General features: G+C 46.0%; 1 long non-coding RNA gene across 1 annotated transcript; it reads left to right on the top strand.

The window, feature by feature from the left end:
• Positions 1-1,210: 1,210 nt before the first annotated feature.
• Positions 1,211-4,936, top strand: LOC308188383. Its single transcript, XR_013945472.1, has 3 exons — positions 1,211-1,306; positions 1,448-1,546; positions 3,129-4,936. It is a non-coding gene; the product is annotated as an uncharacterized lncRNA (long non-coding RNA).
• The last annotated feature ends 656 nt before the right edge of the window (positions 4,937-5,592 follow it).

The following is a 5,592-nucleotide window of genomic DNA, read 5'->3' as shown; positions in this document are numbered from 1 at the left end:
AGAGAAGTGAGTGACTGCTGCTTTACCATGGTCCTTGGTAAATTGCAACATAAATTGTGGCTGTTACCCACACTGTTTCAGTGATGTTTTGTCCTGACAGCCTCTACACTGAGCTACAAGCAAGGAACGAGCATCCCTCTTGGTTTGCCATACCAGGGAACTGCTGGGTGAGATTCACAGCTTCAGCAGTGCCTATTTCACTCCAACTTCACTGCTCTGAACTCTTTGCAACTTTGAAGAAGCGAGTTGGCAGATAGACAGGTAGCCTCACCACACCGTGCTTGCACTACCCTTGGCCTTCATCTGGAGCAGGTAGCTGAGACCAGCCAAAAGAGAGTAAGCAAAGGATAGTCTGAAGCATATCAAAGCTGCAGAGTGTGTTGGTGCCTCACCAGCAGGGAGAAGTTCCCGACTCCCATCTCTATGAAGTGGAGCAGGAAAGTACAGCTTATCCAGATAAAAGGACTTTCCTCTGAGAATGTGAATTAACAAGCAAGTTGTAACTGGTGCCTGTGCTTCTGGCATACGATTAGCTCGATTCGTGCCCCTTTTACATTTCTAAAGCCATGAAAGCCACCACCCTGGTGAGATCGGCATGCCAGCCCCAGCTGGAAAGAGTTGTGCCCCCACAGCACCCACCTGTGCCCCAACAACCATGCCTCTTTTCAGGCAAAATGCAGAAACAAAACCCACAGAAATGCAGCCTTCTTCTGTGGGAAAGTTGGGCGGGGAGCTATTACCAAAATACAAGAGTTCTGCATCATAATAACTCCTTGCTCTTGGAGACACGAATAAAAGAAATTTCATGACTTCTTGCTCTGAGGAGCAGAGGAGCAGTAGTTAAAGCTCGTTAGGCTCTGGAGGTTTCAAAGCGGTTGAGTGATGAGATCACCCTTCTCCCGGCAGCCGTGCTTGGACACGATGTGGTGGGAAGGTGCTGCTAGCTCTGGGCTTTGCTCAGCTCCCACGGAGCCCAGCGACCCATCGGTAGCAGCACACACACACGGGGACCAGAGCAACTTTGTTGTTCCTGTTGGCAGTGCTACGTCTGGTGAAGGAAAGACTCTTTCCTCTGTACAACTGTCTGCAAGCAATGTGTAGTGATGCTTTCTGTGGAAAGCAGCTGCTATCTGAGATCATTCAGACCTAATGTTTCACTGCCAGTTGTGCAGCACACATAGAAACTGAGCTTGACCCTTCTTCTGCCACGGGGAGGCATGGAGCTGATCAAGAGGAGTGGGGCTCTGCTGTGCAGTCCTCTGCCCATATCCCATATGGCACCACTGAGACTGCATCATCTAAAAAGGTAAGGGGAACAACCCCCGGAAGGAGAAAAACCACCAGTTAGAGGAACAGAGGAAGATGAAAGGTGGGGTCCGTCCCACCTTATGTCCTCTAGGCCTCTTGGCTCCCCACTGTCATCACAAGGCAATTCACCCTCCCCTAGGTGCCTGCTCACCCAAGCGAGGTGAGGGTATTGCCTTTCCCAGGAGCTTAGGAGGAGCTGGCACGACTAACTTCACCCAGGAGACATCCAAGTCTAGAGGTAAGATGACCTCACAAAGAGAATGGGATGGCAAATTCGGGGGCAAAGCCTGGAGCTGGCCCCAGGTGTTCCCAGACTGCATTTAGTGCCTTAATCGTGTAACCAGTGTGGACGAAAAACATACTAGATTAGCTTTACTTGACGTAATATTTGAGTATGAGAGTGGTGCACAGATTATTGCAGCAGCACTAGTATATAATGACTTTACATTGATCTACTCAACTGTTTGGAAATTTTGCTTGAAAGACTTCGCTCCCCCGCAGATAGGCTTTTTGGGGGCAAAATATAGCCGCAGCCTGAATGTTTGTGGTTGTTTTCTACATCTCCAAAACCAGGCTGATAAAGCAGACATCTCACCCCAAATTCTGCAGTTCTGGGAGGGCCATGCGGCCATGCCAGCTGTGGTGCCGGTGCCTTTGCCATCCCTTTTGCCAGCAGAAGCACACGGTGGAGGTGGCAGCCTGCCTTGGAGAAGCTACAACAGACAGTCGGGGGCCGTGCCCTCCCAGTGCCTGCTTCCCCGCGGCCACTCATTCCCCACAGCCGCCTCCTGCTCCCTGGCTCCAAAAGCCTGCACAAGTCCAGCCTACACTCGCCGCACACGGTGTAGAAATGAGTCAGTCACCAGGGCTTACAAAGATGACGCAGGCACAGCTGACACGCGTGCATCCAGCGCGTGGGGTGGGCGAGCGGCAGAAAATAATGTTGTGCGAGTGAGTGATGTGCCAAATTTGTTTTTCACTCGCTGCAAAGAGCAATTTTGTCTGCTATAGGTGAGCAATAGGCAATTTTATTTATTTATTTATTTGTTGGTAGGTAGGTACAATTGCATAGAAATCCGTTCCACAAATGAATCAGACTGTGTTCTTGTGAAAAACAGCATGGTCATTTTTATTTTTTAGAAAGATCAGGAAAATGAGGCATGTTCAGCTACTGTACTTCATGTATTTTTTGTTGTCTTTCCTGGTAAGTGGTCATTTGATAGGAAAATTCCTTCATTACTTTCCTGAAATTTGGAGGGGATTAGTTTTTCTCTTACAAAATTATTCCAGCGTGCCCTGGTTAGTAACTGTGAGTCTTACTATTGTAAAATTAAGATAGGTGATCTCAAGGGGTGACCTGGATAACAAAGGAGAGACCTGTTCAGATTTCACCCATCTAGGTCTAGATACTGAATTTTACATGCAGTGTGGTTCACCTGTGTTTTGTTTACTTGTTTTTGAGAAGCTAACAGTGCCTCTGTACCCCCCATTCTCAGGGAAAAGCTGATTTTGTGGTACATAAAAGATTCATGGATTATTATGCTTCAAGGTAGGAGTTATTCTCATGTAAGACAGCTAGCCTTTCTTAGACAAGGAGACACATCTCCTTCCACTCAGTTTTGGAGCCGCTCAGTTAAGTGCAGCACCCTCAGGCTGGGTTTGCAGAGCTACCTCCTGCTTCCACCCATTAGTGTTAACCTCTCACCAAAATAAATAAATAAATAAAATTGCTCGTTTTAGCAGATACAGCCTCAGTCACAATATTTATGGGCTAAAAGGTCTGTGAGAACCTGCTGTTTGTGTTCTTTTTTTCACACCAGGCATCCTTCCCTTCATCCCAGGCTGTGGTGGTGGCTAACCAGTGACACATCGCATGATGCTGTCGGACAGCACTAAAAAAGTCACGTCGCCACTTTGTCCCAGCGTTGAGAAAAGATCCACACTAGAAGAGCTGACTGATGCATCCCCCTCCTGCATAGAAACTTCTCCCAAAACCCCATCTACTACCACCCAGGCTGGGCTCTGTGAAAATCCTCAGCACATTTACCAGGCATAGACTACAACTGGTTGCATTATATCTGACTAATACAGGCCTTTTCACTGTGCTGTCCTCTTGTGTTACAGGAAAGCATGTAAAGAGTTAAAATACACTAAAAGATTTCACAGCCCATTTTCTATCTTTTTTACAAACACCAATTTAGATTTATCACACCAAGCTGGGAACATTTTATGGGACCTCTGACTTAAAACATTGGCAACACATCACCACAGAGGTCTGCCTTTCCTTTTCCAAAAAAAAACCATGGAAATACTAAGCTGGAACAGGCTGAGATGGCCAGCCAGCTGTCTGCTATTTGAATCCCATGAAAACCCAAATACAGCTGCAGATTCAACTTTGTTCTGGTCGAATACAGCAGTCCTGGAATGTGCTCCTTTCCACTGGGGCATGAATAGTGTCAAAATTAATGCTGCTTTCTTAGCAGTATGGATAAAAAGCTGTGTGACAATTTTCTAAAGGCATGTGTAAATGGGAAATTATTCAGGAGCTGGCTGGTTTCTAAGGAGGTCCCAATAAGATCAATTCCTGACTCTTTTTCTACTGAAAATTTTAATCACTGATTTGGGGAGGAGGGGGGAAAGAAAAGAAAGAAACGAAGAGAAATCATGACCGAGAAACTCAAGGTGGCAAAAAACTTGTTGGATCAAGCTGTGGTCAGGGTTAGCAGAACCAAGACATGCTCCAGGAGGAGGAGAAGGAGGAGGAGGAGGAGGGTGCCTTCATCATGCCCACAATATGCATGATCATTGTCAGAGTTCTCTGTCTGTTACCTGCACCCTGGTTGGGAAGGACACTGAGAACACGAGGAGGGGTTAGGGGAAAAAAAAATGCAAAACGATGATAGAATGTGCTAAACCAATGTAATGATCCAGGAGCTCCACCAGTTTTCCTAAGCAGGAGGAAGAGTATGATCACAGTCTATAACTATCAACCTATGGAAGAGGATTTTGAAGTCTCTTATTCTGCAGAGAAAAGCGTAACAGCAGTCGGTGACTTGGTGTTGAAAATAGAAAGCTTATATGAGAAACAGGTCACCAATCATTAAGTATGTAGGTTCTCTTACTCTGCTTAGCTTGTCGGCTTCTACAGTACTGGAGATTTTAAAATCAATTGATTTTTTTCTAGAACAGATGCTCTTGCTCCAATTAATTTGACGAAAACTTATGGTCTGCCATATGCAGATAGCCAGAGAGATGGTCAGTAACGGTTCCCCCTGGACTTGTAATTTACGAGAATAAAACCGAAATTATTACACGTACTTGATATATATTTGATGCAACACAGAACTCTGTCACCTAGGTGTGAGTGCCGATATAATTATGCCCATGATGGATTTGTAGCTGCTACAGCAGGGCTGGCTTGCTCGCTTGCCTGCTTACGCCGCGATGCCTACATTCTGTTCACAGCCTATTTCGGGCAGCATCCTGTGCGGGGGCACGCAGGCCTCTCGTCCTCCCACCCCAGCTGTCTGGGAGCTGGAGCAGGGCAGGCTGCCTGAGGTTGCTTGTGTTGGCTTGCCAGGGACCGGGGGGACACCCCGTGCTCCATGCGATTGCACCAGGATTTGGGAATAATAAAGGTTTGCACTGTGGTGAATGGCCTTGGTGCGCTCCCGGATGCTAGAGTTAACTCTAGCAACTTGCATGCTGCTTGCAGCAAACAAAATGAGGTCTACGAAATGATCTTGGGCCTGTCTGGTGCAAAGAACAACAAGTAAAGATACAGGAAAGGATGAGGAGGTAAGATCTTGTGGTTAGATTTGTTGGTAATGCTGACATCCTGGAAGCATCGCGTTGCTTTTTCTGTGCTGCTTTTTTTCTTACGAGTCCCGTACCCTTGGTCAGAAGGAAATGCTACCTCAGAGTGAGAGTACAGGAAGCATATATTGTGTTTTATTCACATGGAGGATCCTAAACCACTCCAATGCTAACAAATTGGAAAAAAAAAATGAGAAGGAAAGAGGAAGCTGGTAAATGTGTAAGGCGCATTTTGAATGATACACTGCTAATCCAACTAATTCCCTCCCCGAACAACTTTGGGTCTCACAAAAGCGTCTCTCCTTTGAATAGAAGAGCCTGAATGAGCTAAAAAATTGTCTCTCTCATATAACCTTTCTATGTGAATGAATCATAGTTCTGGTGCAGAAAGTTTAAAAAAAAAAAAAGTCTTTTAAAAAAATTTACAGCACGGTAACCATAAAATTTACGTGTAAAGCATACAATGAG

The sequence above is a fragment of the Anser brachyrhynchus genome (assembly GCF_964034855.1).
Source record: "Anser brachyrhynchus genome assembly, chromosome: 1".
Lineage (NCBI taxonomy): Eukaryota > Metazoa > Chordata > Aves > Anseriformes > Anatidae > Anser > Anser brachyrhynchus.
This window is presented reverse-complemented; position numbering and strand designations above follow the sequence as displayed.